Source organism: Chiloscyllium punctatum, chromosome 14 (genome assembly GCF_047496795.1).
Source record: "Chiloscyllium punctatum isolate Juve2018m chromosome 14, sChiPun1.3, whole genome shotgun sequence".
Lineage (NCBI taxonomy): Eukaryota > Metazoa > Chordata > Chondrichthyes > Orectolobiformes > Hemiscylliidae > Chiloscyllium > Chiloscyllium punctatum.
Window position 1 is genome coordinate 4,344,000 of NC_092752.1, and position 26,776 is coordinate 4,370,775.

At 48.8% G+C, this 26,776-nt stretch overlaps 1 protein-coding gene across 7 annotated transcripts in view; it reads left to right on the top strand.

Annotated features, from left to right (window-relative positions):
* LOC140485559 (electrogenic sodium bicarbonate cotransporter 1-like) overlaps window positions 1–26,776 on the top strand; it is a 219,164-nt gene that overhangs the window by 42,828 nt on the left and 149,560 nt on the right. The window lies entirely within an intron of this gene.

Sequence of the window (26,776 nt, forward strand, 5' to 3'; positions counted from 1 at the left end):
CCCCATCCACCCTTAACCCCACTCCCCATCCACCCTCAGCCCCCCACTCCCCATCCACCCTTACCCCCACTCCCCATTCACCCTCACCCCCACTCCCCATCCACCCTTAACCCCACTCCCCATCCACCCTCACCCCCCACTCCCATCCACCCTCACCCCCCACTCCCCATCCACCCTCACCCCCCACTCCCCATCCCACCCTCACCCCCCCCACTCCCCATCCCACCCTCACCCCCCACTCCCCATCCACCCTCACCCCCCACTCCCCATCCACCCTCACCCCCCACTCCCCATCCACCCTCACCCCCACTCCCCATCCACCCTTAACCCCACTCCCCATCCACCCTCACCCCCCCACTCCCCATCCACCCTCACCCCCCCTCTCCCCATCCACCCTCACCCCCACTCCCCATCCACCCTCACCGCCCACTCTCCATCCACCCTCACCGCCCACTCCCCATCCACCCTCACCCCCCACTCTCCATCCACCCTCACCCCCCACTCTCCATCCACCCTCACCCCCCACTCCCCATCCACCCTCACCCCCCCACTCCCCATCCACCCTCATCCCCAATCTCCATCCACCCTCACCCCCACTCTCCATCCACCCTCACCGCCCACTCCCCATCCACCCTCACCCCCCCACTCCCCATCCACCCTCACCCCCCCACTCCCCATCCACCCTCATCCCCAATCTCCATCCACCCTCACCCCCACTCTCCATCCACCCTCACCCCCACTCCCCATCCACCCTCACCGCCCACTCTCCATCCACCCTCACCGCCCACTCCCCATCCCACCCTCACCCCCCACTGTCCATCCACCCTCACCCCCCACTCCCCATCCACCCTCACCCCCCCACTCCCCATCCACCCTCATCCCCAATCTCCATCCACCCTCACCCCCACTCCCCATCCACCCTTACCCCCCCACTCCCCATCCACCCTTACCCCCCACTCTCCATCCACCCTCACCCCCACTCCCCATCCACCCTTACCCCCCACTCTCCATCCACCCTCACCCCCCACTCTCCATCCACCCTCACCCCCCCACTCCCCATCCACCCTCACCCCCCACTCCCCATCCACCCTCACCGCCCACTCCCCATCCACCCTCACCCCCCACTCCCCATCCACCCTCACCGCCCACTCCCCATCCACCCTCACCCCCCCACTCCCCATCCGCCCTCATCCCCAATCTCCATCCACCCTCACCCCCCACTCTCCATCCACCCTCACCCCCACTCCCCATCCACCCTCACCCCCACTCCCCATCCACCCTCACCGCCTACTCCCCATCCACCCTCACCCCACTCCCCATCCACCCTTACCCCCACTCCCCATCCACCCTTACCCCCCCCACTCCCCATCCGCCCTCACCGCCCACTCCCCATCCACCCTCACCCCCCCACTCTCCATCCACCCTCACCCCCACTCCCCATCCACCCTCACCCCCACTCCCCATCCACCCTCACCCCCACTCCCCATCCACCCTCACCCCCCCACTCCCCATCCGCCCTCACCGCCCACTCCCCATCCACCCTCACCCCCCACTCCCCATCCACCCTCACCCCCACTCCCCATCCACCCTCACCCCCCCACTCCCCATCCACCTTCACCGCCCACTCCCCATCCACCCTCACCCCCACTCCCCATCCACCCTTACCCCCCACTCCCCATCCACCCTCACCCCCCACTCCCCATCCACCCTCACCCCCCCATTCCCCATCCACCTTCACCGCCCACTCCCCATCCACCCTCACCCCCACTCCCCATCCACCCTTACCCCCCACTCCCCATCCACCCTTACCCCCCCACTCCCCATCCGCCCTCACCGCCCACTCCCCATCCACCCTCACCCCCCACTCCCCATCCACCCTCACCCCCACTCCCCATCCACCCTCACCCCCACTCCCCATCCACCCTCACCCCCACTCCCCATCCACCCTCACCACCACTCCCCATCCACCCTCACCCCCACTCCCCATCCACCCTCACCCCCCCACTCCCCATCCGCCCTCACCGCCCACTCCCCATCCACCCTCACCCCCCACTCCCCATCCACCCTCACCCCCACTCCCCATCCACCCTCACCCCCCCACTCCCCATCCACCCTCACCCCCACTCCCCATCCACCCTCACCCCCCCACTCCCCATCCACCCTCACCCCCACTCCCCATCCACCCTCACCCCCCCACTCCCCATCCGCCCTCACCGCCCACTCCCCATCCACCCTCACCCCCCACTCTCCATCCACCCTCACCCCCACTCCCCATCCACCCTCACCCCCCCACTCCCCATCCACCCTCACCCCCACTCCCCATCCACCCTCACCCCCACTCCCCATCCACCCTCACCCCCCCACTCCCCATCCACCCTCACCCCCACTCCCCATCCACCCTCACCCCCACTCCCCATCCACCCTTACCCCCACTCTCCATCCACCCTTACCCCCACTCCCCATCCACCCTCACCCCCACTCTCCATCCACCCTCACCCCCACTCCCCATCCACCCTCACCCCCACTCTCCATCCACCCTTACCCCCACTCTCCATCCACCCTCACCCCCACTCTCCATCCACCCTCACCCCCACTCTCCATCCACCCTCACCCCCCACTCTCCATCCACCCTCACCCCCACTCCCCATCCACCCTCACCGCCCACTCCCCATCCACCCTCACCCCCACTCTCCATCCACCCTCACCCCCCACTCTCCATCCACCCTCACCCCCACTCCCCATCCACCCTCACCGCCCATTCTCCATCCACCCTCACCGCCCACTCCCCATCCACCCTTAACCCCACTCCCCATCCACCCTCACCGCCCACTCCCCATCCACCCTCACCCCCCACTCCCCATCCACCCTCACCCCCCCACTCCCCATCCGCCCTCATCCCCAATCTCCATCCACCCTCACTCCCCACTCTCCATACGCCCTCCCCCCCACTCTCCATCCACACTCACCCCCCCATTCCCCATCTACCCTCACCCCCCACTCTCCATCCACCCTCACCCCCCACTCCCCATCCACCCTCACCCCCCCACTCCCCATCCGCCCTCATCCCCAATCTCCATCCACCCTCACTCCCCTCTCTCCATACGCCCTCCCCCCCCACTCTCCATCCACACTCACCCCCCCATTCCCCATCTACCCTCACCCCCCACTCTCCATCCACACTCACCCCCCCACTCCCCATCTACCCTCACCCCCACTCCACATTCACCCTCACCTCCCACTCCACATCCACCCTCACTCCCACTCTCCTTCGACCCACACCCCCAATCTCCATCCACCCTCACCCCCCACTCTCTATCCACCCTCATCACTCTCTCTCCATCCACCCTCACCCCCACTCCCCATCCACCCTCACTCCCTCTCTCCATCCACCCTCACCCCTCACTCCCCATCCATCCTCACTCCCCACTCTCCATCCACCCTCACCCCTCACTCCCCATCCATCCTCACTCCCCACTCTCCATCCACCCTCACTCCCCACTCTCCATCCACCCTCACCCCTCACTCCCCATCCATCCTCACTCCCCACTCTCCATCCACCCTCACCCCTCACTCCCCATCCATCCTCACTCCCCACTCTCCATCCACCCTCACCCCTCACTCCCCATCCATCCTCACTCCCCACTCTCCATCCACCCTCACCACTCACTCTCCATTCACCCTCACCCCCCACTCTCCATCCACCCCCACTCCCAATCTCCATCCACTCCAACTCCCTCTCTCCATCCACCCTCACCCCCCCACTCCTCATCCACCCTCACTCCCACTCCCTGTTCACACTCGCTCACATTCTCTATGCCCGATCAGCACTGAGCAGATATCCAACCCTGGGACTTGCTGCTGAATCACAGCAGAGAGTGTTCTTTATCCTTCAGCTCTGGGACAGGTTTCCACTGCCCTGCACATGTCACCTTTTGTGATGATTATGTTTCACTGGTTGTGAAACATTTCCAGATGTGGTGTGTTTGTTAGTATGGTGTTTACTCCTGCCCACCTACCAAAACTGAATGGTCTGTACACACACCTTGAGAAGATGCAATAAATTGAGTCTATCTTGCCTTGGCCAATCCCCTGAGTTCCTGCAGGATTGACCTGGAGTCTCCAGGTATTGATGCTCCCTTCTGTATAAGAGGGTTAAGGAGGCGTCCGGCATTGCTTACCCTCATCAGCCGGGGTGTTGGGAATAAAATGAGCCGAATTATGCTGCAGCTGTATCAGACATTGGTGAGGCTACATTTGGAAGATTGTGTGTAGTTCCGGTCACCACACAAGATTAGATTACATTACTTACAGTGTGGAAACAGGCCCTTCGGCCCAACAAGTCCACACCGCCCTGCCGAAGCGCAACCCACCCATGCCCCTGCATTTACCCCTATCCTAACACTACGGGCAATTTAGCATGGCCAATTTACTTGACCTGCACATCTTTGGACTGTGGGAGGAAACCGGAGCACCCAGAGGAAACCCACGCAGACACGGGGAAAACATGCAAACTCCACACAGTCAGTCACCTGAGGCGGGAATTGAACCCGGGTTCATGGCGCTGTGAGGCAGCAGTGCTAACCACTGTGCCACCGTGCCGCCCACAAGATGTAGTGGCTTTAGAGAGATTGCAGAAGAGATGTTGCCTGGATTGGAATGTATTAGCTTTAAGGAGAGGTTAGACAAACTTGGATTGTTCTCATGAGGGTGTTGGCATTAGAGAGGCGACCTGCTAGAAGTATATAAATGATAAGGTGGGCATGGATAGGGTGAATACTCAGAGTCTTTATCCCAGGGCGGAAATGTCAAATAACGGGGCCATTAGTTTAAGGTGAGAAGGGGAAAGGTTAAATGTACAGAGAAAGTTTTTTATGCCGAGAGTGGTAGGTGCCAGGAACACTCTGCCAAGAGAAGGGGTAGAAACAGATACAATAGGCATTCCGAACAGGCAGGAATAGAGGGATATGGACCATGTGCGGGCAGATAGGATTAATTTAGAATGGTATTGTGGTCAGCACAGACATGATGGGCCAAAGGGCAACTACCTGTGCTGTGCTGTTCTGTTTTTTCTATTTTCTATGTTCTAAGCGTCACTCTGGACTCAAAACATGAGCTCTGTTTCTCTGTGCACAGAAGCTGCCAGACCTGCTGAGTTTCTCCAGCACTTTGTTTCAGATTTCCAGCATCTGAAACATTTTGCTGTTGTGTAGGTTGAGTCCCCAGAACACTGCTGTCTGCAACACTGAGTAAAGTCAGAGAGGAGTTTAGTTGTTTGAACTTTTTACCAGGAATGAAGATATTGAAAGAGGGAGAAAAGGGCTGTTTGGTTGACAGTTAGGCACCGTGCAGTAAAGGGTCTGTCCATGTGGTGTCTGGGAACAGTGTTACAGCATCAATGTGACAAGAGCAGCTCCTGGTTGGAAAGTGGAGACAAGTATTTTCACCCTACAGGTGTACGGTTCATCCCAGTTCAGGGGAGGAGGAGACCTAGTGGTATTATTGCTGGACTGTTAATCCAGAGACTCGGTTAATGTTCTGGGGACCTGGGTTTGAATCAAGCCAAGGCAAGTGGTGGAATTTAATAAACATCTGGAACTAAGAGTCTAATGCTGACCCTGAATCATTGGCTGATTGTTGGGAAAAACCCATGTGGTTCACTAATGTCCTTTCGGGAAGGAAACTGCCTATCTGGTCTGGTGACTCTAGAAGCATAGCGATGTAGTTGCCCTCTGGGGCAATTATGGATGGAGAATAAGTACCAATCTAGCCAGCTATGCCCACATTCCAGGAATGAAGTTAAAAAGTCAGCCACCCCATGCAGCACACTGACTATCTTTAGGTAACACTTCTATAATGGGAACCATCTGAAGGCTCCTCATAAGAATGATACACCAATAGAATTTGGATGCAAGAAGGGGATGTTATGACAGATGATCATAGTTGGTCAAAGTGGAGAGTCTTACCACTGGAGGGTAAGAATAACACAATTCACACAAGCACCATCTGAACTCTCCGTACAATATCAAACATTCAATAGGTCTCATTGTTATAGAGTCACAGAGATGTACAGCACGGAAACAGACCCTTCGGCCCAACCCGACCATGCCGACCAGATATCCCAACCCAATCTAGTCCCACCTGCCAGCACCCGGCCCATATCCCTCTAAACTCTTCCTATTCATATACCTATCCAGATAACTCTTAAATGTTGTAATTGTACCAGCCTCCACCACTTCCTCTGGCAGCTCATTCCATACACGTACCACCCTCTGTGTGTAAACGTTACCCCTTAGGTCTCTTTTATATCTTTCCCCTCTCACCCTAAACCTATGCCCTCTAGTTCTGGACTCCCCAACCCCAGGGAAAAGATGATGTCTATTTACCCTATCCATGCTCCTCATGATTTTACAAACCTCTAGAATGTCCCCCCTCAGCCTCCAACATCTCATACATTTAGGATTCAGAGTTGTTGAGAAAGGCAAGGGGGGAGGGAGAAAGCTGATAGAGACCTTCATAATCCTGAAAGGGTTTGATAGTGTAGAGAAAATGTTTCGCGTTGTGAGGTGTTCAACCCTAGGGTCATAAGTAGAATGCAGTCGCTACAATAAATTCCATCGGGGACTGGGGGAGTGGTGAGAATGTGGATCTGGTGAATTGGATAGATGTGTAGCAGGACATGCAGAGCAGTCAGTGTGGGACAGAAAGGTGTGGGAGAAGGATCCTGTGGGACGGAGTGTGGGATTGATTGAGCTGAAGGCCTGGATTTCTGTGCCAGTCCCTGGGGTTTGTGATCAGAACACCATGTGCAACGGTCAAGTATCAGGGTCATGGTCTCTTTGCGTTTTGGCTTTCTGTAGAATAATGAATTCCAGCAAACGTATACCAGAACAGACTCTCCAGCTCGGTCTTTAGTTGTTCTGATGGATGTCTCAACTGAATAATTCAGTTGTGCAAACTTTAGCAGATCGTCTATCTTTTTTGTTCTTGCTCACCACAGTCTTGCCTAATAATTCCTGACAGCTCAGAACACCACCTCTCTTCCTCCTCTCTGTGAAATATTCTCCCCCCGTTCCTTTCTATGGTTCCTGTAGGTTCTGGTGAAAGGTTTCAGGCTGACATGGGAACTCTACCATTGAAGGGAATGCTGCATTTCGACTTCCTCATTCAGTTAGTTATGAAGTTACGGATTCTCAAATCATTCTCTTGAGTCCATTCAAGCAGATCAGTCACAAGATGTGCTCACAGATTGGATCCTAGCCTGTGGTTTAGTTTTCACAGAAATGCACATTCTTGCATGTGAGCAACTTAGTGGATAAACAGCAGAAACCTCAGCTCATCCTGCCTGTACCGGCTCTCTGAGTGAGCATTAAGAATTTGTGCAATTCTCCTGCCTGTTCTCCCCTACCGGAAAATTGATTTTATTTGTCTGGCCCTCAGAACTGACCCTCCGACAGTGCGGCACTCCCTCAGCACTGACCCTCCGACAGTGCGGCACTCCCTCAGCACTGACCCGCCGACAGTGCGGCACTCCCTCAGCACTGACCCTCCGACAGTGCGGCACTCCCTCAGCACTGATCCTCCAACAATGTGGCACTTCCTCAGCACTGGCCCTCCGACAGTGCCCACTCCCTCAGCACTGACCTCTAACAGTGCGGCGCTCTCTCAGCACTGATCCTTCGACTGTGTGGCGCTCCCTCAGCACTGTCGCTCTGACAGTGCAGCACCCCTCAGCACTGACCCTCTGACAGTGCAGCACCCCTCAGCACTGACCCTCTGACAGTGCAGCACCCCTCAGCACTGACCCTCTGACAGTGCAGCACTCCCTCAGCACTGACCCTCTGACAGTGCAGCACTCCCTCAGCACTGACCCACTGTCTGTCGTTGACATAGCCGTAGGTGGCTGGTTATGTGTATGGAGGTTGATTTATGAATTGCTTTGGTGCACATTTCTATGGGTCAGATATTCAGTGTAAGATCTCACAGTGACTACCACGTAATAGCATTTTAATTGAATTGCATGAAGAACATCCTTTAACTGATGTCCCCAGAGCTTTGAACCATTGCTTTGGGGAATCTGGGGCTCAGGAATATGATGATTGAATCAATGAAAAGTATTGTTGAAGGATCTGAGGACTGTATGTGATGAGTGCCTCTCATATCTCACTTTCATCCCCTTGCATCGTCACGTAGCCAGTGTATCAAGAATTGTCAGTAATTTGGACACAGTATGCATGATCAACCACAGTAGCAATTAACGATTGCTTTAAGGGATTAAAAAAGGGATTAAAAAAGGGAACAAGTTCCTATAATCACGAGTAAACTTTATAGATTAGCCATTTGGAATTAGTAGCTTGTTACTTTAAAAGTAATCACTTTCAAAGGAATATGCAGTCATTAAACTGGTCCCTAATCCCAATGGCAAATAGTCAGTACCTGAGCCAAGAATCCTATTGGAACTGACCTCTCAGTCAGATCCACAATAACGGTGGCCACCCACAGTGCGCAGTTTGTGGATGCTAGGCAGGTCTCCCAGGGTCTGATCAACCCTGCGTGTCATCTGACAACAGGGCTGGAGAGGGAACAGCATGGTATCGGGGTGGGGGGAAGGGAGTAGAGGTGGGTGGGTTTGTGGAGACTTGGAGAAAGAGACTGGACAACAGGAGCTCACCACCAACACCCCTCCCCTCCCCACAGTATCATCATGTGGCACACTGTGAGGGTCGTCTACCCTTTCTCTCTCTAGGCACAGGCTGTAGGCTCACCACCTGCTGACCTTGCCTCAGCGTTGTCCTTTATGTCCAGCGAAAGCATAGTTAGTGCCAACACCAGACAGGCATGATGGACTAGACCTCTTCACTGGCTGTGAGGTGCTTCACAATGCCAAAGGGTAGTGAAAGGTGCTATGTAAATGTAGGTTTCCCATCCTGTCTTCATTCACGCTCTTTTTTTCTTCGATCCTTTCACACTATTTCTCTTCCAATGTTTTTTATCAACATGGCAACATGGTAAATTGCCCATAGTGTTCAGGGATATATATGTTAGAATACATTAGTCAGGGGAAACAGAGAGTAATGGGATAAGGGAAATGGGTCTGGGTGGGATGCTCTTTGGAGGGTCGGTATGGACTTGTAGGGCCGAAGGGCCTGTTTCCACACATTCTATAACTCCAAAAGGACATTTGGAGCAGAGGATAGGGGACACATGAGGTTTAATATAGAGAAGTGTGAGGTGATGCACCTTAGTGGGAACAACATTGACAAACAAAATTAAATACAGGGTACAATATTTAAATGGGTGAAGGAGCAGAGGGACTTTGGTGTAAGTGTGAATGGATCATTGAGGATCAGGACAGGTGGAGAGAGCAGTTCATAAAGCACACTGTCCTCAACTTTATTAATAGGGGCATACAGCTGAAGAGCAAGGAGGTGATGTTGAACTTGTGCAAGACCCTTGTCAAACCAGCTGGAGTGTCGTGTACGTTGGTGGATGTCATATTATCGGAAAGACGTGAAATCATTGGAGAGGGTGCATGAGGAACTTCAGTGATGGGGAGAGTTTAAAGATGTTGAGACTGGTCTCCATGAAGAGAGGAAGGCCGAGAGGAGATTTGATAGAGGTTTCCAACTTCATGGGGGGGCTGGACAGGGTAGATAGAGAGAAGTGATTCCCGCTGGTAATGATTGAGAGGGTGTAGATTTAAAGGGAGGTATAACTGAAGCAAGGGTGAAGTGAGAAAACCCTTTCTCACCCAGTGAGTGGTTCGAGTGCACTGCCTGGAAATGTGGTGGAGGCAGCTTCAGCTGAGACTTTCAAGAGGGTATTGGGTGGTTATTTGGATAGAAATAGTGTGAGACGATAAGGGGAAAAGGCAGGAGATTGGCACTAGGGAATAGAGCCGGTGGCAGGAACGATGAACTGACTGGCCTCTCTGCACTGTAATAATTGTGTGACTCGATGAAACCAGGCAGTGGCAAGGGGGAATGTGCTGACTCGAGGTGGGTTCCCCACCAATGGCAGGCTGCCCTAATTTCCTCTGTTCTCCTGCCCACCAATGGCACATAAACATCAGCTGAGGTCAGTCACCCCTCAGCCTTTATTTTTCGAGAGAGAGAGAGAGTCCCAGCATGTTTGCTCTTTGCTGGTAGTTATTACCTTTAAGTGCTATCATTCTGACAGGTGCACCTTCTGCACGGTCATATCCTTTGGTAAAACTGAGGCCTGAACTGTGTATTTTTTTTTAACAAGGGAGAATAATCATTGATGGACTGTTCTTTCACTTCAAAACCATATACGTACCCAAGACAGTTTTGTCTTTGTGGGCTGTGGATTGTGCTGTATTTCTAGTGAACAGTGGCAGTTGTTCACGGTTACAGTATGAGATAATTGAGGGATTGGTGTCACCGAACACTCTGGGTAGGGCCATAAATATTCACCATGGAATTCCAGGGGTTTAAGCCTTTCATTGCTGGCAGGGAGCTCGCACTGTGATCTTTATATAACGATGATTAATTTTTAATCATGGTATTACTGCATTATAAATTAAATTGACATCATACCATTACAGAGTTTTTTTAATATACCAGACTTAAACAGTGAAAAAATATAAAATAAAGAATCTAGGGGCTGGATCTTAAGAATCTTCCAGAAGGCCAGAGTGTTTCTGCCCCCTGGGGTTGGGGGGCTTCGCTTTCTATTCATTCTCAGTCGAGGGTTTGGATCAATGACCTTTGGGTGTTTGAAGATAAACGTTCCAGGGACTAACCAGCTGGGAATCCCACAGTACGGTCAAGGTAAACCAGTTAAATCCAGCTCCATCTCCCTGCCTTTGAGGTGGATAAAAGGCAAGATGGGGCCTTAATTCAAGTCATGAGAATGAAAGATAGGCATTATTGTTGGCATCAGGATTCACAAAAACAGGATTTACAAAAACAGGCCATTCAGCCCATCTGCTAGTGTTTCTGTTCCACATCAGTCTGTCACACCAACAACATCTCCTGTTAGATGTGACATTCTAATCACCTCAGCTACCAGCTGTGGCAATGAGCTCATATTCCCACCACTGTCTGGGTGGAGAACCTTTTTCTGACTTTGTTGCTGGGTTTCTGGGTGATGGCCCGTCTGTCTGGGCTCCCTCTGCTCATCCCCTCAGCCGTCGCTTTTCTGAGAGAGGGGTCCTGGCCTGTTCAGCTTTTCCTGATGGTTCTAACCTCTTTGGCTGTGAGCTCCCCTGAACCACAGGAACATGGAGCGTGATGAACCTCCCGGGCTCCATTTCATGGTGTTGCTGACCATCTGTGAGAGAAGGGGAGATTGGCTTTGCACTGTCCCCTCCATCCTCACTCCTCTTACCCCTGCTCCCTGGGCTGCTTGGTGCAAAATGGCCGCTGACAGTTATTGTCATCAGTAACTCCCTTCCATCAGCTCCCCCATCCACTCCCTGCAAGACCTGTCCCTAACCCCTTTAACACATGTCAGGAAAGAATGAACAGACTGGGACTCGAGTGTAAAGAAAGCTGACGGGTTGACGTTATAGAAGGACCTAAAATAATTCATCATGTAGACACAGAAGACATACTTCCACTCACAGAGGAAGCAAAAGTGAGAAGCTTTCAAGACAAGACAGTCACAAATGAATCCAGAACAAAGACTCTTTACCCCAAGAATGGTGGGAATGTGAAACTAGCTACCATTGGAAGTAACAGACTCAGAAACTGCTGGAAAAACTCAGTAAGTCTGGCACCATATGTGAGGAGAGAAACAGTTAACATTCTGAGTTTATTATGACTCCAATAAATGGAAGTATTTGAGGTGCTTGGTATGGCTGTAATTTAAGGCTGACGATCAAGCCCTTGGTGTTCAAGCTGCAGGTTCACAATTTATGGATGACATAAACTTGGAAGCGTTGTGAACTGTGAGAAGGACAGGATAGACTTCAAAAGGACAAAGACAACTTATTGCAGCAGGTGAGTAGGTGAGAGATGCGGAGGTGTGTGAAGTGACTTATTTTGGGAGGAAGAACTTGGAGACAAAACAAAGTGCACAATTCTACAGTGGCTGCAAGGACAGAGGAACTTGGTCTAACAAGTGAAAAAGTCTGATGTCCTTCAGGGAAGGAGATGCTGTCCTTCTCTGGCCAGGCAAACATTCACTAAATCTAATTGTTGAAGGCAGCAGAACCAGGTGGGTGAGATGATCAAACCTTATCACATCTTGGGCTGTATTATTAGGGGAGAAAGTGAGGACTGCAGATGCTGGAGATCAGAGCTGAAAATGTGTTGCTGGAAAAGCGCAGCAGGTCAGGCAGCATCCAAGGAGCAGGAGAATCAATGTTTCGGGCATGAGCCCTTCTTCAGGAATCATTCCTGAAGAAGGGCTCATGCCCAAAACGTCGATTCTCCTGCTCCTTGGATGCTGCCTGACCTGCTGCGCTTTTCCAGCAACACATTTTCAGCTCTGTATTATTAGGGGCATAGAATAAAAGAGTAACAAGTTTATGGCAAACATATTTAGGGCACTATTTAAACATGAGCTGGAGTATTGTGTATCAATCTAGGTGCCACACTTTAATGCAGAGTCCGAGGTTTGGGAACGGTTCTGGGGATAAGGCATTCAGTTATGAGGACAGATTGGGAAAGTTAGGAAGATTTTCTGTGGAGATGGGAAGGCTTGATGGAAGTGTCTAGATAGAGCAGACAGGGAGAATCTATTTCCATTTGCAAGAATATTGAGATTGAATAAACACAGATTCCAATGTCCTACGTTCTAAAATATCAGCCCTTGAAGAATAAAACAAACCATTTGTGAATAGCTCTGAATTTGCTCTGAACACACCCACTGATAGTTTAGATTTTGCCCTGATATTAAAATAGATTATGAAATGTATGAATTATTGATCTTTATACTTTCTGAAAAGCCTGATGTAATTGAGAAGTTGTTAAACATTTATGTGTGGATGTGGTTACCAAGAGTTACTGTTTAGCCAGGGCTTGGTTACAGGCAGGTAATCCCAATCATTAACTCCTTCCCACTCCTCGTGGAGTCATGGTCATTCTGTACCAACTCCAACACTGCTGTGTCACTCTAGTTAGTAAGTTAACAAATTGTTTTAAGATTCTTTTCCCCTTTGCTTGGTTCAGTAGGTAAGATGGAAAAATGAGAGGAAACCTCAGTGAGCCAGAGAAAGCTCTGCGAGGGTTTGTCAGAGTAGATAGACTTTGAGAGATTGTAATCGCTGGTGGGGAGTCTAAATGCAAGCCCACACTGTCAGGGTAAAGAGCTGTTCATTTAGGACTGAGATAGAAACAGAAGTAGGCTATTCAGCCCCTCCAGCCTATTCTACATTCACTGAGATCATGGCTGATCTGTGGCCTTACTCTGTATGTATGCCTTTGGTCCATATCCCTTAATAGCTTTGCTTCACAAAAAATCATCTCTCTCAAATTTTAAATTAACAACAGATCCAGCATCCTTATGGAAGAGAGTTCCAAACCTCTCCCACCCTTTGTGTGTAGCTGTGCTTCCTAACATCTCTCCTGAACCTGGCCCCCATTCTCAGACTGTGCCCCTAGTTCTAGAATCCCCAACCAGTGGGAATCGTTTAACTTTACCTACCCTGTAATTACCGGTTAATATATTGAAGATTTGATCATTTCACCCCTTAACCTTCTAAATTCAAGAGAAAACGGGCCTAACTTGTATAATCTGTCCTCACATGTAACTCCCAAAGTCTAGGTATCATTCTTGTAAACGTCCAAGACCAGTCAATCCTTCCTTAGGTGTGGAGCCCAGATCTGCCTGCAGTGCTCCTAGTGGGGTCTCACCAGGGTTTTGTGTAGCTGCAGCATAACCTCTGCATCCTTACACGCTAGTCCTCTCGATACATAGGCTAGCATTCCATTAGCTTGCTTGATTATTTTCTATACCCATTTGTGACATTTTTAAGATGTATCCACCCAAACGCCCATGTTTCTGAGATGAGGAGCAGTCACATCACTCCACAGGTTTGTGAATCTTTCGGAATCTCTGTTTCAGAGGATTGTGGACACCCATCAGTGAATGTGTTTGAGGATATGGCCAGAGGTTTGGCTTCTCTGGAAATTGAGGGATACAGGGAGTGGGCAGGAAAATAGGGTGGAAGGCTGAGGTTAGCTATTACCATATTGAGTGGTGCAGTGTGACATGTGGGTTACTCCAGCTCCTTTTTCTTATGAGTAGCGTCCTTGCCTTTTGAGTCAGAACATCATCAGTTCAATCCCCATTCCTTAATCTTCAATACATCCCCATCCACCAATCAGAATGCTGCACTGTTGGTGCACTGTGTATTCAGTTACAATATTAACTGCTTCTAACCTGAGAAAAATGGATTTGTGTTTAGGTAGCACCTTCCCCCAGCCTCAAGATATTCCAAAAGACTTGACAACTGATGAAGTCCTTTTGAAACGTAGTCACTGTAATGAAGTAGGAAGCCAGTTTGCAAATCTCAATCTGACCTTGACCAGGTTATTTGCTTTAAGCGGTGTTGATTGGTGGTAAATATCAGTCAGGACCGTAGGGAGGGCGGAGGGTGGGGGGGTGGTGGGGAGGAGTGTATGGTGGATTTCTCCTGCTCTTCTTCAGAATAACACTCTCAGTTCATTCGTGCCCGTCCAAGCAGGTTGAAGGGGCCTTCATATCTTATTCGAGAGATGGCACCATGACAATGCAGCATGTTGTTGATGGACCTGAAAGGGTTAACGCTGAGGTGTGCCATAAGCACCACCCACTATGATGATGTCATATGGACTTGTGGGTAAAGTAACTTGGGATTTTAGAACATAGAACATAGAACATAGAACAATACAGCACAGAACAGGCCCTTCGGCCCACGATGTTGTGCCGAACTTCTATCCTAGATTAAGCACCCATCCATGTACCTATCCAAATGCCGCTTAAAGGTCGCCAATGATTCTGACTCTACCACTCCCACGGGCAGCGCATTCCATGCCCCCACCACTCTCTGGGTAAAGAACCCACCCCTGACATCTCCCCTATACCTTCCACCCTTCACCTTAAATTTATGTCCCCTTGTAACACTCTGTTGTACCCGGGGAAAAAGTTTCTGACTGTCTACTCTATCTATTCCTCTGATCATCTTATAAACCTCTATCAAGTCACCCCTCATCCTTCGCCGTTCCAACGAGAAAAGGCCGAGAACTCTCAACCTATCCTCGTACGACCTACTCTCCATTCCAGGCAACATCCTGGTAAATCTTCTCTGCACCCTCTCCAAAGCTTCCACATCTTTCCTAAAGTGAGGCGACCAGAACTGCACACAGTACTCCAAATGTGGCCTAACCAAAGTCCTGTACAGCTGCAACATCACCTCACGACTCTTGAATTCAATCCCTCTGCTAATGAACGATAATACTCCATAGGCCTTCTTACAAACTCTATCCACCTGAGTGGCAACCTTCAAAGATCTATGTACGTAGACCCCAAGATCCCTCTGTTCCTCCACCTGACCAAGAACCCTACCATTAACCCTGTATTCCGCATTCTTATTTGTTCTTCCAAAATGGACAACCTCACACTTGGCAGGGTTGAACTCCATCTGCCACTCCTCAGCCCAGCTCTGCATCATATCTAAGTCCCTCTGCAGCCGACAACAGCCCTCCTCACTGTCCACAACTCCACCTAACTTTGTATCATCTGCAAATTTACTGACCCACCCTTCGACTCCCTCCTCTAAGTCATTAATAAAAATTACAAACAGCAGAGGACCCAGAACTGATCCCTGCGGAACTCCACTTGTAACTGGACTCCATGCTGAATATTTACCATCTACCACCACTCTCTGACTTCGACCGGTTAGCCAGTTTTCTATCCAATTGGCCAAATTTCCCTCTATCCCATGCCTCCTGACTTTCCGCATAAGCCTACCATGGGGAACCTTATCAAATGCCTTACTAAAATCCATGTACACTACATCCTCTGCTCTACCCTCATCCACATGCTTGGTCACCTCCTTGAAGAATTCAATAAGACTTGTAAGGCAAGACCTACCCTTCACAAATCCGTGCTGGCTGTCCCTAATCAAGCAGTGTCTTTCCAGATACTCGTAAATCCTATCCCTCAGTACCCTTTCCATTACTTTGCCTACCACAGAAGTAAGACTAACTGGCCTGTAATTCCCGGGGTTATCCCTATTCCCTTTTTTGAACAGGGGCACAACATTCGCTACTCTCCAGTCCCCTGGTACCACCCCAGTTGCCAGTGAAGACGAGAAGATCATTGCCAATGGTACTGCAATTTTCTCTCTTGCTTCCCACATAATCCTAGGATATATCCCGTCAGGCCCGGGGGACTTGTCTATCCTCAAGTTGTTCAAAATGTCCAACACATCTTCCTTCCTAACAGGTATCTCTTCTAGCTTATCAGTCCGTTTCACACTCTCCTCTTCAACAATACGGTCCCTCTCGTTCGTAAATACTGAAGAGAAGTACTTGTTCAAGACCTCTCCTATCTCTTCCGACTCAATACACAGTCTCCCACCACTGTCCTTGATCGGACCTACCCTCGTTCTCGTCATTCTCAGGTTTCTCACATACGCATAGAATGCCTTTGGGTTATCCTTGATCCTATCCGCCAGGGATTTTTCATGCCCTCTCTTAGCTCTCCTAATCCCTTTCTTCAGGTCCCTTCTGGCTATCCTGTATCCCTCCACTGCTCTGTCTGAACCTTGTTTCCTCAACCTTATGTAAGCCTCCTTCTTCCTCTTTACTAGACATTCAACCTCCCTCGTCAACCAAGGCTCCCTCACACGACCATTTCTTTCCTGCCTGATCGGTACATACATATCAAGGACACGTCGTATCTGCTCCTTGAAAAAGTCCCACATTTCCACCACATCCTTCCCTGACAGCCTATGCTCCCAACGTATGCTCCTCAAATCCTGTCTTACAGCATCGTAATTTCCCTTCCCCCAATTGTAAAATCTACCTTGTTGTGCGCACCTATCTCTCTCCATAACCAAGGTGAAAGTCACAGAATTGTGGTCGCCATCACCAAAATGTTCACCCACTAACAAGCCCACCACTTGTCCCGGTTCGTTACCGAGTACCAAATCCAATATGGCCTCCCCTCTGGTTGGACAATCTACATACTGCGTTAGAAAAGCTTCCTGGACACACTGCACAAACACCGCCCCATCCAATCTACTTGATCTAAAGAGCTTCCAATCAATATTTGGGAAGTTGAAGTCGCCCATGACTACGACCCTGTGGCTTCTGCACCTTTCCAAAATCTGTTTCCCAATCTGTTTCTCCACATCTCTGCTGCTATTGGGGGGCCTATAATAAACACCCAACAAGGTGACTGCACCTTTCCTATTTCTGACTTCAGCCCATACTACCTCCAGAGGCAGATCCCCCTCAAACTTCCTTTCTGCAGCCGTTATACCATTTCTAATTAGCAATGCCACCCCCCCTCCTTTTTTACCACCCTCCCTAATCTTACTGAAACATCTGTAACCAGGAACCTCCAACAGCCATTCCTGTCCCTCATCTATCCATGTTTCCGTGATGGCCACAACATCGTAGTCCCAGGTACCGATCCACGCCTTAAGTTCACCCACCTTATTTCTGATACTCCTTGCGTTGAAGTATACGCACTTGAGCCCATCTCTGTGTCCGCAAGTAGTCCCTGTCAGTGCTACCTTCTCCACAGCCTCCCTACAGTCTTGGACATCCTGACACACAGCTAGCTTACTTGCTGGACTACAAGTCCGGATCCCATCCCCTGCCAAATTAGTTTAAACCCCCCCGAAGAGTGCTAGCAAACCTACCCCCCAGGATATTGGTGCCCTTCTGGTTCAGGTGCAACCCGTCCTGTTTATACAGGTCCCACCTTCCCCAGAATGCAGTCCAATTGTCCAAATATCTGAAGCCCTCCCTCCTACACCATCCTTGCAGCCACGTGTTCAACTGCACTCTCTCCCTATTCTTTGCCTCTCTGTCACGTGGCACCGGCAACAACCCAGAGATGACGACTCTGTCTGTCCTAGCTTTTAGCTTCCAGCCTAACTCCTTGAGCTCTTGAATGATTTTGAGGAGTGAGTCTGAACATCTAGGGCCTCCTCCAAACCGCTAATGTTACTAATGTTACCTGTAACTAGTTTTTGCTAAGGTCGAATAAACTCTGTCTTGTTAACTGCAAGACCCTCTTCCAGCTGGACCAGAAAGTGGTTTTCCTGTCCCACACTAGATAGAGCAGTCCCTGCAGAACCGTACTCTGGGAGGGGATTGATGCAGTAACTCTTTGTTAGGAGCATGTGCTCATGCAGAGGAGTGAGCGGCTGTGGCCCCTCCAATGCAGCACTCCATCGGTCACACACTGGGAACATCAGTGCTGACATGAACACTCACGCTGCTGCAGTGGGATCAACTCTTGGCTACCATTTTGAAGGAGACCAGGGGCTTTCTCACTGGGATGGAGAGGTGGGAGGGCTTCACCACCATCTTCCTCAAATTTACAACACCTTTCTCCTTATAGATTGAGCCCTACAACGTGGAGACAGGCCCTTTGGCCCAAACTGGTCCATGCCCATCAAAGTGTCCATTCACGCTAACCCCATTTCCCTGCACTTGGTCCATATCCTTCTAAACCTTTCCTCCCCATGTATTTGTCCAAATGCCTTTTAAATGTTGATAATGTACCCTCCTCAACCACTTCCTCTGGCAGCTCATTCCATATGCGTACCACCCTCTGTGTAAAAGCATTGTCCTTCAGGTTCCCTTTTATTCTTTCCCCCTAACCTTAAACTGATGCCCTCTAGTTCTCGAATCACCAACCCTGGGAAAAAGACTGAGTGCATTCACCCTATCCACGCCTTTCATGATCTTATACACTTCTATAAGGTCCCCCCTCAGTCCCTTACACTCTAAAGAAAAAAGTCCTAGCTTGTCCAACCTCTCCCTATAACCCAGACCATTGAGTCTAGGCAACATTCTTGTAAATTTCTCCTGCCCTCTTTCCAGTTTAATAACATCCTTCCTATAGCAAGGTGACCAAAACTGAACATAATACTCCAAGTGTGGCCTCACCAACGTCCTGTACAACTGCAACATAGCTTCCCAACTTCTATCCTCAGTGCCCTGACTGATGAAGGCTATGTTGGTGGTGTGACTGAATTCATAGTTTCTGACTCCAGCTCTTGGATACAAAGATTGTCAAAACTACCCACAGGGGAAAGAAAACCAGGAAACTTCACTTCTCAGTGGAGGTGCTGGTATACAAGACGGGCCAGAGCAGTATGAGACATTACCAGAAACAAAAACAGAAGTTGCGGGAAAAGCTCAACAGATCTGGCACCATCTGTGAAAAGAAATCAAAGTTAATGTTTTGGATCCGGTGACCCTTTCTCAATTCTGATTTCTGTCCACAGATGCTGCCAGACCTGCTGAGCTTTTCCAGCAACTTCTGTTTTTGTTTCTGGTTTACAGCATCCGCAGTTTTTATTCAGTGTGAGATATTGTTCAGTTTTACTGGTTCTTCTTCTGTATATGTAACTCCCTCCCTCCTCTATGTTCACATTTGTAAAGGCCATTCCCAGTATCCCTCTGATGACTTTCCCTAATCCTTACGCTATTACAACTGGTTGGCGTGTGTTGTGTCACCACAGTCTTACCAGACCTGAGGGACCACAATCTCATTAGAGAGAAGTGACTTGTGGTGATTTAACCGGAGGGCTACCAGACCTCAGGAGAGGGAAGAGGTTGGGAAGAAGAGTCCTTCATAATAACCTCAAACCAGTGATGGGAATTGAACCCACACTGTTGGTATCAAATTGCTCTGCAAGCCAACGATACAGCCAACTGAGCTAAACTGATTCCCGGCAACAGGCTAGTGTCCTGTGCAATAAGGCTCTTGATAATTTTGGAAGTAATGTCTTCACTTGGAGGAATGGGAAGCTTTGCTGAAGAACTTGATCAGGCCTGATTCTGGTCAATGAACATTCAGCTAACATCACTAAAAACCAAATTGACACATTGTTGTTCGTGAGATCTTGCTATGCACAGCTTGACTATTGTCCTTCCAGTGTTCTGGCAGTGATCACAGTTCTGAAATACTCATTAACTCCATTAATGCCCTTTGGAACACCCTGAGGTTGTGAAATATGCTGTTTTGTTTACTGCAGTCTCTACCCCAGTTTCTGATTCGCCCATTTTTCCACACTGCTGTTTTGTGCCACAAGGTTAGAATAAGGAATTACTTAGCCTGAAGACCTGATGTTCCCACTGGAAACTGGGAATACTGAGCATCTACATCGTATCTGTCACTGGCTTCATCCTTCCTCAGCTCTGGGTTGCTAACTTTGATTGGTTTATAACTGCTCCCCGCTATCCACGCTCCCCCACCACCATCCAATATGTTCATCCTCACTCGATCCAATCCTTCTCTTCCTGTGGCCAATTGGAAAGCCAAAAATCCTTCACTTTCTGATTGGACAATTATGCATGGTCAGCCTAAACCACACACCCTCCCTCTCCCCAAACCCCAATATATTTTTGGGTGAATTAACAGAAGGCAATGAACACAAAGAAGACAACTTTCTTTTAACGCCCCTGGGAATTTTCTCTCAGATGTTTGCTCACAGCAGTGTGTTGCAGCGTCATCCTCAGAGTTCACACATTGTTCTTTCATTCTCTTTCCCTGGAAATTGTTTGAATTGAATCTCGAATTCAGCAGTTTCTGTCAAATGTAAGGCTGTGTGGAGTAGTTTGTCTGAAAGGGCTTGGGGTAATTTATAAGCATTTTGAAAAAAAAACAAGAAGAATGTTAAAAATGAATTGAAAGCCGGTGAGCAGTTCTGGATTTAACCCTTGTCGTGCTGGATTTTGAGTGACAGCACAGCTCAAAGTGTCAACATTGCACATAGAAGGTACAAGGGTTGCTCCCAATCAGAATATCTTACAAAAATGACTTGCAGGTTTTGACTGCCGTCTAGAATGTTCCGATTAATTATGCCCCATGATTTGCACCTGTGACTGAACCTAAAATCTACGCGTCCATTGTGTGTGTGTGTGTGAGTGTGTGTTTTTCCTTAATTTGCTCCGTCTGTGACTCATTCTAAGGTTTAGTTTTATTACTCAGATTCTGAGGCTGTTTGGTGGCTCAGTCAAGTGGCCACGTTTCTCTTGGATACTAGATTTCTGCAGCTCAGGGGAGGTTATTCGGCCCATCACACTTTGACAGGGCTGTCCAATGTTTGACCACGCCTCCCCCGATTTTATCCCCATATCCCAGCAAGCCTGTTCCTTTCTGAGGAACCTGTTGGAGGTTCCGCTGCTTCTAGTGCTTTTTCAAACGGTGTGTTCCAGATCACAACCACCCTCTACGTGTAGAACTCCACTTAATTCCTCCCCGAATTAGTCTAGCCGGTGCTCCCCTGCTTTCAGTTCCACTTTTTGTTTTATCAACTGGTTGGACATGGGTGTCATTGATTGGCCAGTTTTTATTGGCTGTCCTTAGTTGTCTGTGACCAATGGTGTTCCACAAGGATCAGTGTTGAGAGCTCTGTTGTTTGTAATTTATGTAAATGATTTGGATGAAAATGGCAGTGCTCTGATTAGTAAGTTGGCAGACGACTCAAATGTTGGTGGAGTTGTGGATAGTGAGGAAGAATACAAAAGGATGCAGGAGCATGTGGATCGTTTGGAAGGTTGGGCAGAGCAATGGCAGATGGAGTTTAATGGAGATAGTGAGGATTGCAGATGCTGGAAAGTCAGAGTTGAGCTTGAAAAAGCACAGCAGGTCAAGCAGCATTAGAGGAGCAGGGCAGTCGATGTTTCCACCAGGAACCATGAACCCAGACATGTGTGAGGTGAGGCACTGTGGATGGTCAAAAGCAAGAGGAAAGTATACAGTAAATGGCCAAATCCTGAGGAGCTCCAATATACAGAGGGATCTCGGAGTGCAGGTCCATCGCTCCCTGAAACTTGCCAGTAGTTTCTCCTTATTCACCTCGAAACCTCATGTAATTTTGAATTCCTGTATTCCATCTCCTCTTACCCTGCTCTGCCCAAACCAGAACAGTGGCAGGTTTTCCCTCACTCAGTGAGTGTTCATACCACTGTCAGAATGTAAATGTTGTTGTTCCTCAGTTGAATGAAAGGTTTATTGATTTTTATAAATGAAAGAAAAGATGGCTCAAGCTCATGGTCAGATGTGAACACTTCCTGGTTCACCAGTTTTGATGGGTCAGTGACAAGTTCATCTGGGTCGGGAGACGTTTGATATGATACATTGATTTCTGATCAGCCATTGTGTCCTTGCCCTCATTAAAGAATGGTGATGTTATCCACTTAGTTCCTTACTGACAAGAGAAATGTCAGGGTATGCTTGCAAAAAAAACTCTGTATTTGTATAGCATGTTTTGCGTCTCAGTGTGTTTTGAGAATCAATGAAGCAATTTCAAAGACTTGCCTCTGGTGCTATAAGGAAATGCTGTTAATTTATTCACGGGAACCTCAACATTCCAGACATGTCCCGATCATCCTGTTCTTTGTCATATTGATTGAGGAATGACTGTTGGACTGAGGACCACAGGGAAAGCTGCCCTACTGTCTGTTGAACATTGGGGTGGGTCTGTTATTGCTAGCAGAGAGGGAGGTGGCCTCAGTTTAACATTGGACTCAGGGACAGCCCCTCAGCTCTGTACCTAGAATAGTTTCTAAGCTCGAGTCTGAAGTGGTACACGAACCGATAACCACCATGCTTCAAGAGAAAGATAGTGTTAACCACTGACCCACCTCATCTTCTGCCTCGGAACACTTCAACCCCAGGGCATCAATGTGGACTTCAACAGTTTCCTCATTTCCCCTTCCCCCACCTCACTCTAGTTCCAAACTTCCAGCTCAGCACTGTCCCCATGACTTGTCCTACCTGCCTATCTCCTTTTCCACCTATCCACTCCACCCTCCTCCCTGACCTATCACCTTCATCCTCTCCCCCACTCACCTATTGTACTCCATGCTACTTTCGCCCCACCCCCACCCTCCTCTAGCTTATCTCTCCATGTTTCAGGCTCTCTGCCTTTATTCCTGATGAAGGGCTTTTGCCCGAAACGTCGATTTCGAAGCTACTTGGAAGCTGCCTGAACTGCTGTGCTCTTCCAGCACCACTAATCCAGAATCTGGTTTCCAGTATCTGCAGTCATTGTTTTTACCCTGTAGTGCTCTGAGCTTACCTGTCGTGGACTTCACAGTAACTGTGATAAAACTGAACTACCTCTCATAAGGTCCTCACCTTGAGAGAGAATCTGACCCTACCTTGCTCCAGAGTCAGGTCTCTGACCTGAGACCCAGGTAGTATTTACCCTCTGAGTCAGAGCAATGGGAAATCACTGGGCCAGGAAACAGTAACTAAATTGTAAAGATAAATTAATTCAGAACTTTCTGCAGAAGTCAGTTTGCACCTGAACAAAGGGCAGAACTGACTCAATATTTATTTCTGCTGAGTGGAATTATTCATGAATAACCTCCTGTGGAAATAACAGGGCCTCTGAGTCAAACTGGACTACTCCAATGTTCGTGTGCCTAGAAACCACCTCCTACCCAATCTCCAACAAACTCAATGTCAACATATCGTTCTCATCCTGCTTTCACCTGTTTGTTCAGCTTCCTCTTCCTTGTATTGAGACCATTCGGCCCAACCTGGGCTAACATGTTATCACAGTCTCGCCATTCTCTGGGTAAAGACATTTCTCCTCAATTCTCAGTTGGAATTTTTAATGGTCAGTTTACGCTAATGACGAATACTGTTAAAAGCAGAGAATTACTGCCATATATATAAATTATTGCTGTTTCTCATTAAGTGCATCATTATAGGGTCAGTTGGCTGGATGCCTGGGTTGCAATACCAGGTGACACCAACAGCGTGGGTTCAGTTCCCTTCACCAGCTGAGGTTACCATAAAGGACTCTCCTTCTCAACCTCTCCCTCTCACCCTGAGGCACGGTGACCAGTTGTGTGTGTGTGTGTCTCTCTCTGTCTCTCTCTCAAGAGAGAGCAGGGCTATGGTACTCCTGCAGCTTAGAGGAATGAGAGGTAATCTAATTGAGGTCTGTAAGATGCTCAAGGGGATTGACAGAGTAGACACAGAGGGGATGTTTCCTCATGTGAGGCAATCTACAACAAGAGGTCAGAGTTTTAGGATAAGGGATAGCAAATTTAAAACAGATGACGAAAAATTACTTCTCACAAAGGGTCATGAATCTGTGGGATTCTCTCTCCCAGAGTGCAATGGATGCTGGGATTTCGGGTAAATTTAAGGAGGGGAGAGACAGGTTTTTAATTAATAAGAGGTTGAAGGATAATGGGGAGCGGGCAGGGAAGTGAAGTTGAGGCTAACATGAGATCAGCCAGGATTGTATGAAATAGTGGAACAGGCTGGAGGGGCTGAATGGCCTTCTCCTGCTCCTAGTTTTCATGTTCGGCTGTTAATATAATTGTGCTCTCACTTCCTGACTGCATGTCTGCCCACATATTTATTTTCAGTAGTTAGCTGTACCAGACGGTCTAAACACTTGGAATGAAGAGTCTGTGTGTAATGGAGTGGTTGTGGGACTGAGCCTGTAGACAATAGACAATAGACAGTAGACAGTAGGTGCAGGAGTAGGCCATTCTGCCCTTCGAGCCTGCACCACCATTCATTATGATCATAGCTGATCATCCTCAATCAGTATCCTGTTCCTGCCTTATCTCCATAACCCTGGATTCCACTATCCTTGAGAGCTCTATCCAACTCTTTCTTAAATGAATCCAGAGACTGGGCCTCCACTGCCCTCTGGGGCAGAGCATTCCACACAGCCCACCACTCTCTGGGTGAAGAAGTTTCTCCTCATCTCTGTCCTAAATGGTCTACCCCTTATCTTTAAGCTGTGTCCTCTGGTTCGGCACTCACCCATCAGTGGAAACATGTTTCCTGCCTCCAGGGTGTCCAATCCTTTAATAATCTTATACGTCTCAATCAGATCCCCTCTCAGTCTTCTAAACTCAAGGGTATACAAGCCCAGTCGCTCCAATCTTTCAACATAAGATAGTCCTGCCATTCCAGGAATTGACCTCGTGAACCTACGCTGTACTCCCTCAATAGCCAGAATGTCTTTCCTCAAATTTGGAGACCAGAACTGCACGCCATACTCCAGGTGTGGTCTCACCAGGGCCCTGTACAGCTGCAGAAGAACCTCTCTGCTTCTATATTCAATCCCTCTTGTTATGAAGGCCAGCATGCTATTAGCCTTCTTCACTACCTGCTGTACCTGCATGCTTACCTTCATTGACTGGTGTACAAGAACACCCAGATCTCTTTGTAATGCCCCTTTACCTAAATTGATTCCATTTAGGTAGTAATCTGCCTTCCGGTTCTTGCCACCAAAGTGGATCACCATACATTTATCCACATTAAACTGCATCTGCCATGCATCTGACCACTCACCTGACCTTTCCAGGTCACCCTGTAATCTCCTAACATCCTCGTCACATTTCACCCTGCCACCCAACTTAGTATCATCAGCAAATTTGCTAATGTTATTACTAATACCATCTTCTATATCATTAATATATATTGTAAAAAGCTGCGGTCCCAGCACTGATCCCTGCGGTACCCCACTGGTCACTGCCTGCCATTCCGAAATGGAGCCATTTATCACTACGCTTTGTTTCCTATCAGCCAACCAATTTTCAATCCAAGTCAGTACTTTGCCCCCAATACCATGCACGCTAATTTTGCTCACTAACCTCCTATGTGGGACTTTATCAAAGGCTTTCTACATCCACTGGATCTCCCTTGTCCATCTTCAGAGTTACATTCTCAAAAAATTCCAGAAGATTAGTCTAGCATGATTTTCCCTTCATAAATCCATGCTGACTCTGGCCTATCCTGTTACTGCTATCCACATGTGTCATAATTTCATCCTTTATAATGGACTCCAGCATCTTTCCCACCACTGAGGTCAGACTAACTGGTCTATAATTTCCTGCTTTCTCTCTCCCACCTTTCTTAAAAAGTGGTATAACAAATTAGCCACCCTCCAATCTGCAGGAACTGATCCCGAATCTATCGAACTCTGGAAAATAATCACCAACGCATCCACGATTTCTCGAGCCACCTCGTGCAGTACCCTGGGATGTAGACCATCAGGCCCTGGGGACTTATCAACCTTCAGACCTAACAGCCTCTCCAACACCAATTCCTGGCAAATATAAATTCCCTTCAGTTCAGGTCCTTCAGCCACTGTTACCTCTGGGAGATTGCTTGTGTCTTCCCCAGTGAACACAGATCTGAAGTACCAATTCAACTCTTCTGCCATTTCTTTGTTCCCATAATATAGTCCCCTGTTTCTGTCTTCAAGGGCCCAATTTTAGTCTTAACCATTTTTTTCCATTTCACATACCTTAAAAAAGCTTTTACTATCCTCCTTTATATTTTTGGCCAGTTAACCTTCGTACCTCATTTTTTCTCTGCGTATTTCCTTCTTAATAATCCTCTGTTGTTCTTTAAAGGTTCCTAGTCCTCTGTTTTCCCACTTATCTTTGCTATGTTATACTTTTTCTCCTTTGACTTTATATGTTTCTTAACTTCCCTCGTCAGCCACAGCCACCCATGCCTCCTCCTCGGATCTTTCTTCCTTTTTGGAATGAACTGATCCTGCAACAACTGCATTATATCCAGAAATATCTGCCATTGTGCCTCCACTGTCATCCCTGCTAAGGTATTGAACCATTGAACTTTGGCCAGC